The sequence below is a fragment of the Scyliorhinus canicula genome, chromosome 1 (assembly GCF_902713615.1).
Source record: "Scyliorhinus canicula chromosome 1, sScyCan1.1, whole genome shotgun sequence".
Taxonomy (NCBI): Eukaryota; Metazoa; Chordata; class Chondrichthyes; order Carcharhiniformes; family Scyliorhinidae; genus Scyliorhinus; species Scyliorhinus canicula.
The window spans coordinates 55,012,226-55,025,916 of NC_052146.1; positions in this window are offsets into that span (position 1 = coordinate 55,012,226).

The following is a 13,691-nucleotide window of genomic DNA, read 5'->3' on the forward strand; positions in this document are numbered from 1 at the left end:
CCCCGGGGAAGGTGGAAGGAACCTTGGAAAATAAGGACTCATGAGGGACGGACTCGCTGCCCTGTCGCTGGCAATGGAGGGGCCTAGGTGCACTGTGGTGCTGGTGAGGGAAGGCATTCGGCCACTGTTACTGATGAGATGAGGAAAAATTATCCAACAAATTTAGTGGGTGAGTCTGCGGTTTGCATCAAGACCATATGGACATCGGATAAGAAAATTCAGAAGCAACGCTATTCCTGGAATGGTTTATTTTTAAAAAAAATATTTTTATTCTCCTCGTTTTTCACAATTTTTCTCCCGAATTTACACCCAACAACAATCAATAACCAACAACAAATATCTCAAACCCCACAACAGTAACAACGGTCCCATCCTCCCACCCTGCCCAGACATCAGCCCGCATGTTAACATAAACAAATAACAAAGAAAAAAAGGAATCAGGGATTACCCATAGCCATCTTTAACATACATAGCCGCCCTCCCCCCCCCCACAACCCACCCACCCATTGCCCCCCCAACTAATGTTCGATGTTATCCAGTTCTTGAAAGTGCATAATAATTAGTGCCCATGACTTGTAGAACCCCTCCGAGCTTCCCCTCAGTTCGAACTTAACCTTCTCAAGGGTCAAGTATTCCAACAGGTCCCCTCGCCAGGGCACAGGGTGGAAACGCTGCTCTCCATCCCAGCAGGATCCGCCTTCGGGCGATCAACGAGGCGAAGGCTATGATATCTGCCTCCACACCCGTTTCCAACCCTGGCTGGTCCGACACCCCGAATATGGCCTCCCGGGGACTCGGGTCCAACTTCACATGCACCACCTTGGAAATTACTCTAAACACCTCCTTCCAGTACTCCCCAAGCTTTGGACAGGACCAAAATATATGAACGTGATTAGCGGGCACCCCCCCCCCCCCCCCCCCACAACGCTCACACACATCTTCTACCCCTTCAAAGAATCGGCTCATTCTCGCCCTCGTGAGGTGCGCCCTGTACACCACCTTCAGCTGTATCAGCCCCAACCTTGCACACGAGGTGGAGGCATTCACTCTCCGGAGCACCTCACACCAGACCCCCTCCTCTATAACCTCTCCCAACTCTTCCTCCCACTTCGCTTAAATCCCCTCCAGTGGTGCCTTACCCTTTTCCAACATAGCTCCGTATACCGCTGACACTGTCCCCTTCTCCAGTCCCCTTGCCGCCAGCACCTCCTCCAACAACGTGGAGGTCGGAATGGTTCATTTTAGAACATATTCCAGTCCCTGTTTTCATAGGATGAGAACTAGAAGGAAAATGCTAATTTATTAACCACCCGGGCATACTGCAGGAAGACTGAGAAGGGACATGGTGGAAAAATACCCTTAATGATGGTAGTTTCATTTCACCGTGTTGAGCAACATTGTTCTCGAAAGGAGACGCCCACTCATTCTGTAATCAACCATTTTCACTTTATATTCCCTCCACTTGGTACGTCGGGAAAGCATCAGCTTTCAGCAGATATTTATTAGTCCCACTCTCTGGCTCTTCGCCTGTCCCTGTAATTTTTAAAATCTTTTCAAGTCTTTATCCAATTCCCTTCTGAAGGCAACTGAATCTACCATAAATTCATCAAAGTCAAATCAATGTTTGATTTAGTTGAGGAGCTCCCAACTATATTTTTCTACTTCGAATATCTTAAAAATGAATTACCTGAGCTACATTTCTCTTCGTTTTATACCTTAATTCGTTTCCCTGACATGATTTCACTTCCGCAACATGCTCACCTTATGTACCTTGCTGCAGTTTCATATTCCATGCAGTGGGATAAGCAATGAAATGGTTAGCAAATGGCCCTGTAATTTTGTAACTGGATACTCCAAAACCAAAGTATCTAATCAACAAAGAGCACTGGCAAAGGTCAGATACAGTTCTCCACCATCGATCAACTAAGCTGTTTACCAGGGCAACAGAAAACAAAAGTAATGAGTAAGTCTAGAAATCAGCATTGCAAAAAGTGAAGGGGCTTTTGGTATAATCCTATCCTGGCACCTACCTAATTACTTAGAATTAATTCAGATGCAAAGTTTGGGTGTTAGCATCAGTAGGTAAAGTGTTTGTTTAGTTTGGGAACATGCTGTATTCAAAATATATTATTCGACTATCAGAGGCAAGGACAAATTGGTCACTGACATCCATCAAATAAATGATATAATTTAAAACTATACTCAACTCAAAGAAATAATAGCTTTTTCTGAAACACAATGGTGTATTTTAGATTAAATTATGCATGTTAACAATTGCTGAGATTAGATTATGATGCAATATGTCTTTCATTTACGGCAACCATCATTTATATTTAGAATCTTAACACAAAAGCTTTTGGTAAGAAGAGTGCAGCATTAATTAAATTTTTCACAGGGGACTTCGATAACACATACATTGGCCATGAATAGGATTTAGTCAAAAGAATTAATGAGCAGTTTTATTTTTAGATTTTTAATTCGATTTTGATTTGACATTTCTAGTTTACACATTTGTTCAAATAGCATCAACACGTGAATGTGTTGGCATCTCATGTTGTCCCAAGCCAGCAGGTGAAACTACAGGCCAGTCGGTCTATCGTCAGTGGTCGAGAAACTACTGGAAGAAATTTTGAGAGACAGAATTAATCTGCATTTGGAGAGGCAGGGATTCATCGAGAACAGTCAGCATGGTTTTGTTAAGGAGAGGTCACGTCTGGTCAACTTGATTGAATTTTTCGAAGTGGTGACCAGGTGTGTAGATGCAGGCAATCCATTTGATATAGTCTACTTGGATTTCATGATGTGGAGATGCCGGCGTTGGACTAGGGTGAGCACAGTAAGAAGTCTTACAACACCAGGTTAAAGTCCAACAGGTTTGTTTCAAGCACTGCTCCTTCCTCAGGTGGATTTCAGCAAGTCTTTTGATAAGGTCCCACATGGGAGACTGATAGCGAAGGTAGGACCCCATGGGATCCAAGGAAATTTCGCAATTGGATCCCGAATTGGCCGAGTGGCAGGAAGCAGAGGGTGATGGCTGAGGGGTGGTTTTCTGACTGGAAAACTATGTCCAGTGGTGCCAGCAGGAATCAGTGTTGAGGCCCTTGCTGTTTATGGTTTATATAAAATATTTAAATACAAATGTTGATCAGCAAGTTCGCAGATGATACAAAACTTGGTGGGTTGGTAAATGGTGAAGAGGATAGCCTTAGGTTACAAGTGGATATAGACCAGTTGGCCAGATGGGCTGATCAGTGGCAAAGGGAATTCAATCTAGATAAGTATGAGGTGATGTACTTAGGCAGGACATACAAGACAAGGGAGTACATGATAAATGGTAGGACCCTGGGAAGCATTAAGGATTAGAGGAACCTTGGTGTGCATGTACACCATTTCCTTAAGGTAATAGGTCGTTAAAGTGGTTACCAAGGCATATGCTTTACTTGCATTTATTAGCCGAAGCATAGAACTTCGGAGCAAGGAGGTTATGCTGGAACTGTATAAAATGTTGCTTAGGCCACAGCTAGAATATTATGTGCAGTTCTGGAATCCACATTGTAGGAGGGATGTGATAGCACTGGAAAGGGTGCTGAGGAGATGTACCAGATGTTGCCTGCGCTGGAGAGTTATGGTTATGAAGAAAGATTGGAGAGACTGTGTTGCTTTCCTTGGAGCAGAGGAGACTGAGGCGTGACATGATTCAAATGTATAAAATCATGAGGGGCATAGATAGAGCAGACAGGAAGAAACTTTTCTTCTTTGTGGACGGATCAATGACCAGGGGGGATAGATTTTAAAAAGGGGCAGGAGGTTTAGAGGGGATATGAGGAAACGCTTTTTCACCCAGAAGGTTGTGGGAGTCTGGAACGCACGACCTGAAAGTATGGTGGAGGCATTTAGGGTCTCTGCTTAAAAAGTATTTACATTTGCACTTGCAATGCCAAGGCATGCAAGGCATATAGGCAGAAGGAGACCATGCGACCAATTGAGTCTGCACCCACCCATGTCCACCATGCTAGCAGAATCGTTAGCAATTTTACCTCACAATGTCAGGGACCAGTGTTCAATTCCACCCTTGAGTCACTGTCTGTGTTCTCCCCGTTTTCTCCGGGTGCTCTAATTTGCTCCCACAATCCAAAGATGTGCGGGTTAGGTGAATTGGCCCTGATAAATTCCCCTTTAGTATCCGGGGATGTGCAGGTTAGGTTATGGGGTTATGGGGATCGGTGGGCTGGATGGGGAGGTGGACATGGGTAAAGTGCTCTTTCGAAGGGTGGGTGCAGACTCAATTGGTCGAATAGTCTCCTTCTGCACTGTAGGGATTCTATGATTCTATGAAGGATATGGGTGGCATGGTAGCACAGTGGTTAGCATTATTGCTTCACAGCGCCAAGGACTCAGGCTCGATTTCCAGCTTGGGTCACTGTCTGTGCGGAGTCTGCACGTTGTCTGCGTGGGTTTCCTCCGGGTGCTCCGGTTTCCTCTCACAAATCCCAAAAGACGTGCTTGTTAGGTGAACTGGACATTCTGAATTCTCCCTCTATGTACCCGAACAAGCGCCAGAATGTGCCGAATAGGTGATTTTCACAGTAATTTCATTGCAGTGTTAATGTAAGCCTACTTGTGACAATAATAAAGATTATTATTATGAGCCCAAGTGCTGGAAAATGGAATTAGAACAGATAGGTGGTTGTTTTTGACTGGTGCAGGCGCAATAGGCCGAAGGGCCTTTTCTGTGCTGGAGCCACTGGGACTCTAAAGGCTAACTGATTGAAATCATCAGGTACATTTCTGTTATTTCAGGCTAGCCATATAGTGCGTCATTGAATCAGGCATTTAAAATGACAACTTGCATTTATATAGTGCCTATAATAGTCAAATCTCCCATGACATTTCTCAAGAGCAATTTTCAAACAAAATTTGACACTAAGCCACATACAGAAACATTGGAACACATAAAGGTATTTTTAAGAGAGAGGAGGAGAGGTTTAGGGAGGAAGCTTCAGAGCTAAGGGCAACTTAGCTCTGGGCAACAAAGGCATGGCTGCCATTGGTGAAATGATTAAAACTGGGAATGTGTAAGAAGCCAGGATTGGAGAACTACAAAGCTCTTGGGAGGGATATAGGACTGGAAGAGGCTCTCAGGGATAGCGAGGGGTGGCACCATCGAAGGATTTGAAAACAAAGCTGAGAAACTTACATCTTGTCGGGATGCATGGCTGTCAGCAAAACAGTGTGTATTCCACACATTTTTCCTTAACCTGATTAATCCATGTATTTGGAATATGACCCTAACAATCACAAACCAGCTGGAGTTTTGCAGCTGATCAAAGTTATCGTCATTTCCATTTAGAGAAATTAATGGAATCAAGAATCACGGTTAAACAATCTAAAACAATTCATGGCAATGGGAATACATAAGAGAGGCAAGCTTATCCAACAATCGAACCATAAATAAAATAGAAATCACAGTAACTGTATTTCTATAGTATTTGGTCATTATGACCAATGAAAACTGTGTGAGGCTCCAGAATGCCAGCAAGAGATTATTATTCCCCTTCCAAAAAATGTTAGCTCTTATGGATCGGATAAGCACAACTATTGTGAAAATATAAGCATAAGTTCAGTGAAGAAGAATATTTAAATACTGGATTCCGTTCCATCAGAGGAGATGAGCTATCGCTCCAAATTTGAGGAAAAATACTGCAGAGGGAAGCCAAGATTTGACCACGTCACAATAGATCACAGGAAAGCAAAACCAAATTACACCTCTTTTGCACACAACCTGAGGAGCTCTTTCGATAATGGTGAACAGTCCGTATTGTTCTGCACTCCAGATTATCAAAACAGCAACTCCATTAGGGCTTGACAGAGCTTTCTTTCAATTATGGTCATTTAATAATTTGGAGATGGTTGAAAGGGTGTTCAGCATCAGAGTTAATGACCTTCCATCTTTCCGAGCAGGCTCCATTCTCAAGCCTATAATGCTGTGTCAATTTAGACATGACTATGACTGTCGGTTTATTATATGGAATCATTTCCCACGTGGGCATGCTCCTGCAATTTTCAATGAGCAATGGTTGGTTCACAAAACACCATAGAGAGACTTTCAGCTAATACATTGGGCCGCAGATGCTCCTGCACATTGAACCTATGAGTCGTTTTGTTTTAAACACCTGGCCCCTGCTCCTGTCTGTGGGTGCATCAATTGAATGTTTGCTTCCTATTTTAAGATACACTTATCTCCAAGGAAACTAGAGTTGAAATGTTAGCTAAACACAGAAAGCCATTTTGAATGAACATTTGACCTTCGAATGCAGTTGAAGAGATGCTGCTCGCAGAAGCCTCAGTTGGCTGTCTGATAAAATATCGCACGTTTACATCACTGATATAAAAGTGAAGTTTGAGGTGCAATTATATTTGATATTTGATACTATGCAACATTGATTTATACAACTAAAAGTCTCATATCCAGAGCGCATTCATAACATGACACTTGATAAGGTGCTATACAGAGTCTGGACACAATTTCGTGATCGCCTAAAATGAGAGTGCAGCTGTATTATGAGGATGTGTGTTTTCTTCAAATCAAATGCAATTTTGAATTATTTTCATGGTTGGATTTTAAAGAACAATAAACTGCAAACCTATTATGGCAATGCAGGACTGCCAGCCACCATAATTTCTTGTATTCCACGGGAGTTTGTAGCTGTCGTACACACTCCCTAGGAAATGTGCACACACGTGCATGATCTTTTTGTGATGGTTGCACATGAACTGGACGTTCAGGGCACTCCCTGATGGCCCGGTGAGAGCAAGGTGACATGCATACAATCTATGATCTCCTGGACCTGGGGCATCCGGCGATGATGAAGAACCCTGCTTCCCGGACATCTTGTTGAGCTTGGTCCATGTCAATGTTTATAAAATCCGCTGCCTGGGAAAACAGGACATCCGTGACATCACAGATGCACTTGTGGGTTGCAGCTTGTGAGATACCACACAAGTCCCTTCTTGAGCCCAGGAATGATCCTGAGCCATAGACGTCAGGGCTGCGGTGACCTTGACTGACACCAGGAGCGAGTATCCTCCTCCTCCACATGGTTAAACGTCCACAAGGACGTGACACAGGTGCCGCCCTGTCCCCTTGTTGAGGCGGATCCTCCTGTGTGTCACGCTGTCTGTTATCTGTTCGAAAGACCAGCAACACCTGTACATCTTGACGATCGCCAACGGCCTCTCCCTTTGGGTTCCTCCCTGGTCTGATGGGTGGCCGAATCCTCAAGATGTGCGCAGGGCGCTGCACACAGGCCACCGCCTCGAGCCTCTATCGATACTGATGCTGCCGCCTCCGATGGCTTCTGGCCATCTGGCCTGGCAGCAACACCACCGCGAGTCCAAGATATCATCCATACTGTGTAATATCTGGAAGGAATTGGAGAGGGTGTGAGACTGACAACCAGCGGTGTCTTCCACCCCGGGGGCCCTCCAGTCCCCTCCATTGCTCCAGCCTCACACCCCCTCCAGCCAGCACAGTCTGCTCATGCAAACCTGGCCGCATCAGGGGCTCCCTGGATCCTACACCCTGTACCCCAGGCACAGGCACATGACGTTACTTGGACCGGGTGCTGGTCCCCTCCCCGGTGTACACACCCATATCTAGTCGATGAAATGTCCCCGGTGCTGGGGCCCAGCCCTGGGTGTTTGGATGTTGGCCGCTGTGTCCGTGGTGTTGCCTCGTGCAGTCTTCAGGCACAGAGTTCAGGCATCAGAGTCTGATTGGGATGCTAGGCAATAATTCCCACTTGCTACTATTCACGGGGATCCACTTGGAAGGTGTGAAGTGCTCACTTAACTACGATTACCAATTCCCAATTAGCAATAGCCTTTAGCCGTGCAGCCAGAGGCCTTCACGGTCAATAGGAGTAATGGGTGGTTGGTGGGGATGACGGGCTGGGGTTGCCCCTGGAACAGGACCACACAATCCAGGGTTTGGCATGGCGGACCCGCGGGCGCTGAGACACCCATCACCCCTCCCGTCCCCCGCCCAAGCCCAACCCAGGCTATGGGCGGCCATCCCCCTTTCTCCGTGAACCCCCCTTCTCCACCGATGGCAGCCCATCTCAACAAGATTGGCCCCCCAGGGGCACCCCCACCCTTCCTCTCAGCACGGGGCAGAAACTCCTGTGTTCCCAGTCTCGCTGCCCGGGAACGAAGATGGCTGCTCACCTCCGCAGGCCCCCACAGCAGCCCTTCCACCATTTTCACATTTTTAATAGGAGTACTAATTGGAGTACGTGGAGGCCTCTGGCTGCTCGGCTAAAGGCTATTGCTAATTGGGAATTGGCAATCGTAGTTAAGTGAGCACTTCACACCTTCCAAGTTTTTCTTGTTTTTTCAGGGGCAGCAGGGTAGCATGGTGGTTAGCATAAATGCTTCACAGCTCCAGGGTCCCAGGTTCGATTCCCGGCTGGGTCACTGTCTGTGTGGAGTCTGCACGTCCTCCCCCTGTGTGCGTGGGTTTCCTCCGGGTGCTCCGGTTTCCTCCCACAGTCCAAAGATGTGCAGGTTAGGTGGATTGGCCATGCTAAATTGCCCGTAGTGTCCTAATAAAAGTAAGGTTAAGGGGGGAGTTGTTGGGTTACAGGTATAGGGTGGATACGTGGGTTTGAGTAGGGTGATCATGGCTCGGCACAACACTGAGGGCCGAAGGGCCTGTTCTGTGCTGTACTGTTCTATGTTCTATGTTCTAAGTGGATCCCCGTGAGTACTAATTGGCGCCTGTGTGACCACTTGCTGGGGAGACCATTAGGTTACAAGAGGCCGCTAGATAGGGGGTCGCTCCCGTTAATTGTATGGAGATTGGTTTTAAGTGGTGATTATTGGTATCTTGCCAAGCTCAGGCAGGATACTGATTATGTCAACGGGAGTGGGTCAGTTAGATCGCAAACAGATCGGTGCCCAGCGCTGTTTTTTATTTCAGCCTCTCCCATGATTTAACGGCCTCGTCACGCTCTCGCTTAAGTGCAACGCAGCCATTAAATCGCACCCATTGAATCTGCTTCTTCCACCTTTTCAGCAAGTTAAATTTCAGATCATCATAACTCATCATATAAAAATTGATATTCATCTCCTCTCTCGGGCTCTTTTGCCAATTATATTGCGTCTGTTCGCTCTACGCAATCATGCATGAGTACTCCGCATGAGGCCTGTCTCTCAGGAGAAATAACAAATCAATCACAGGGTGGAGGGGACATAATATACTCCTCTAGTGGTCACACCTTTCTTCAACAATCCCATTACCGAGTAAATGATCTGACTTATTAAAAATCAGATGGAAAAAGCAGCCAGGAATGAGTGGTGGCTCGGGATTCAAACTGAAGTAAAAGAAGAACGGGTTGTGTTGATGACTTATCAAAAGCTCACAAGGCGAAACCCGAAAACATTCCAAAAAAATTGTCAATGATATCCATTGCTCAATGCATCCACAAAGTGGAAAACAATAATTTACTGTTAAACCACAAAATGGTGGTAAAATGTTCAGTGAGGCAATTAGAATTTTCGATACGAGGTTCAGAAGGACAGACACTTTGTAAAACATGTCTGTCAACCCACTTTGTACTGAAGCACACAACTCTCGTAAAACTAATGACTGATTTACACCTCACTGCAATGAAAATCCCCATGGCTTTTATGGTTCGTCTTTAAGTATATAAGATGGGGTCGTAAGGTGAATAGCGAGGAACATTTCAAGTTCGAAATGGACACATTTGTGGGGTACTGAAGGTTAAAGGTTAAGTTATGCTACCAATTACCAATTTTCCGTTGCCCATCTCCTAGAGTTTGCCAGATTTCCTTCAGTGATGGGAAAATAATTTCTGAGATTTTTGTCCCCTATTAACTGCAGGGGCTTTCCCAGCTCTTGTTGCCTCTCCTGGGAGATAGCTTGGCGGCAATGAGGGAGGAGTTGGCAGTCGACATTAAGGCTGCACAATAGCTGCAGTGGGCTTAGGCTGCATGGCCTTTTCCTCTCCTGTTTACATCAGGAATGTTTTCTTCAATCATAATTTCCCCATAGCTGGCAAAAAGAATAATAATAATCTTTATTGTCACAAGTAGGCTTACATTAACACTGCAGTTAGTTACTGTGAAAAGCCCCTAGTCGCCACATTCCGCCGCCTGTTCACAGAGGCAGAATTCAGAATATCCAATTCGGCGAACAGCACGGGCGGGGTTCTCCGCTCCCGGGGAAAATCGTGAAGGCCGTCGTGAACTCGGCCGAGTTTCACGACGGCCTCGGAGCCCGCTCCTCTCACCGAATTCACCCCCACCCGGGGGGCTAGGAGCGGCACTCCGTTATTCTCGGCGCGCCGAGAATGACGCGACAGCGGCGCCTATGTGATGTCAGGCACGCATGCGCAGGTTGGCTGGCTCCAACCCGCGCATGCGCGGCTGACATCACGACGGCTGACAGCTCGAACCCGCTCATGAGCGATGGCCGTCTTTCCCCTCAGCTGCCCCGCAAGACGTGACGGCTTGATCTTGCGGGGCGGCGGAGGGGAAATAATGCGTCCGATTGAGGTGCCGGCCCGACGATTGGTGGGCACCGATCGCGGGCCTGTCCCCTCCCGAGCACAGTCGCGGTGCTCATTCCCAACCAGGCCCCCTACAAGCCCCAAAACGGGCATCCATCTCACGGCGATTTCACGACGGCAGCGACCAGGTGTGGTTGCCGCCGTCATGAAACGGTCGCGAACGGCAGGCCGCTCGGCCCATCTGGGTCGGAGAATCGCCGGTCGCCATGAAAAACGGCGAGCAGTGATTCTTCCGAGCGGCGGGTGGGAGAATCGCGGAGGGCGCCAGGGGACCGTGAAATTAGTCGGGGGGGGGGCCCTCTTTTAGGACTTGTGGGAGAAAACCAGAGCACCTGGATGAAACTCACGCAGACACGGGGGAATATGCAGACTCCGCACCGACAATGACCCAAGCCGGGAATCGAACCTGGGATCCTGATGCTTTGAAACAACAGTGCTACCCACTGTACTACTGTGCAGCCATATCTGTCTGCAGAAATGTAACTGCATTATGTAACGGTGTGATTCCTTGGTCTGAATAAACGTTATTCTGGGGTCATCGCTTTCTTAGTCAGGACTGACCTGGAAGTAACGGACTCTCAAACTAGCAACCAGTCACAATAATAGATCTTGGAATGGTTACCTTCAAATGGAGGCCTCATCTGTTCCATCAGCTGAGGTAAAATATCATGGGCAATTATTTTGAAGAGCAAGAGAGTTATCTCCGCATCCAAGCCAATATTCATCCATCACTAAACATTACACAAAAAAACCATTGTTATTATCACATTGCTATATGTGGGAGCTTGCTGGGTGTAGATTTTCTGCTGTGTTTCCTACCCTACAACAGTGGCGACACTTCAAAAGTGCTTCATTGACTATTAAACATCTTCTGGTCATGAAAGGCGCAATGGAAATTCAAATTTGTCTTTCTCCTTTCCTTTCCCAATTTCAGAGGGTGAGAGTTTCTTCCCATCATCGTCTGATTCTCTTTGAATGTTTGAGGTAGCTTTGTGAATGCCATCTTGTGTTACAAGATGGAAATATCGATATATCATTGTGATATATATGTTACGTAACTATATATATCATAATAAGTAATTTGTATAGAACTAGCAGTTTATGAGGGAGTCATTTTCAACTTGGCACCCAGGTGCAAGAACACAAGACACATGAATAAGAGCAAATTTAGACCATATGGCCTGTCGCGCCTAATCCTCCATTCAGTATCATCATGGCTTACATTGGGCTTCAATTCCCCTTCCCTGCCCATTCCCCAAATACCTCGATTCCCTCAGAGACCAAAAATCTCCTATACCAGCCTGATTGCCATTAGGCTCTTGCAATTTGTCACATAACTGTCACTTGACAACAGCTCCTCCACAAATCACCTTCAAGATACAGTGACCACAATGCACTGATACAAATTTTCCCCCACAACAACAAATCAGCAGCTCCACTCTACTTTCCTCTGCTGGATGCTTGCCTTCACTTGAACATGTAGGGTGTCTTGCTCAGGTCCATGTTATGGATGCAGTGACCGCAATGCACTGATGCAAATTTTCCCCGGAACAGCCAATCAGCAGCTCAACTCTACTGCCCTCTGCTGCTTCTATTCCCTGCCAAGACCTTGTTCATTGATGTACAAGTCTCTGCCCTTTCCTGTCCCATTCTGCTTGCCTTTACCAACATTGCTACACCTCCTCTGATGCCTCGGCATTTCTCTTTATGTTTCTAAATTTCTCAAGCAGGCAACACAACGGCCAGAGGTCCCAGTCACGGCTGCAGAGAAAATGATCTACCCCCTGACTATACTGTCTCCTATCTATAACACATTCCTATTTGCTCCCCCCCCCCCCCCCCCACCCCAACCCCCATGGCCAGTTTTCTCATGCACCTTGCAGTGCTTTTCCTCATCCACAGAGGTAGCAAGCACTTTGTACTTGATAGACAAACTTAGGGACCGAGACTCCTCTGTCACTATCTGCTGGATCCCCTTACTTGCCTCACTCTCAATCACACATCCTGCCACTGACCAGTGACCAACTCTAAAGATCTGTCCAGCCTATCTGATCTGACCACCTCCTGGGACAAAGTGTTCAGGTAACTTTCCCACTCCCTGATGCATCGCAGCCTCTGCAGCTCAGCCTCCAGCTCAATAGCTCTGAGCCAGAACACCTCAAACTGTGACACTTACTGCAGATGTATTTGCTCTGTATCATACAGGTGTCCGGCAACTCCCACATTTCACAGTCGCAACACAGCACCTGCCTGCCATCTTTATTCAGTGCTACTTAATTAAAGATCAGCCTTGTACATCAGACTTCCATTGTAGAAGCTGCTCTATTTTTATCGTGATTGATTTAAGATTTGGATGAGGTGCTTGTTGCTCTGGGTAATGGGAGAAGCGAATATTGCCTAATTTCCCAGAACAACGATACAGAAAATAAACCTCATCTACCTTAACATTGTGGTGAACACATGCCAGTTTTGTGCAGCATCTTTGTAGAACTGCCTCATAACTGGTATAAAGGCAGACATTTCACACGTCACATCATAAATGCTGTTGAATGCTTCATCTAATCGTGTGCAAGTCACAAATTGTGCTAATGTTCATCTTGACTATGAAAATGCTGTCCAACCATAAAAATGGGCTTGGGCCACATTCTGCCACCATTGAGTGGCCATATTAGGCAGCATGAAACCACAGTTGACATTCTTGTAATCCACCAATGTCACCTAACTAAGAATACTTGTATTTTGTTGCCCAGAATGTAACGGAATGATTTCAGAGTTTCTTGCAAATCATACTGGGCATGGGTGGACATGGACATGGACAGTAGTGCAGTGTATACACTTCATTGCAGTGGATATACTCTAGTGTTGTGGATATGCTCTAGTGGGAAATATGACAATCATAAAGGACGAATTTATCCAACATCCAACATTGACTCCAATACAACTGTGCAGTTTTCCGATGCCTGAGGAACAGAGTATTTGAAGACCGAGACCTCAAACTCAGCACCAAGCTCATGGTCTACAGAGGAGCCCTGGTCCCTGCCCTCCTGTATGCATCCGAAACATGGACAATGTATGGCAGATACCTCAAATCTTTGGAGA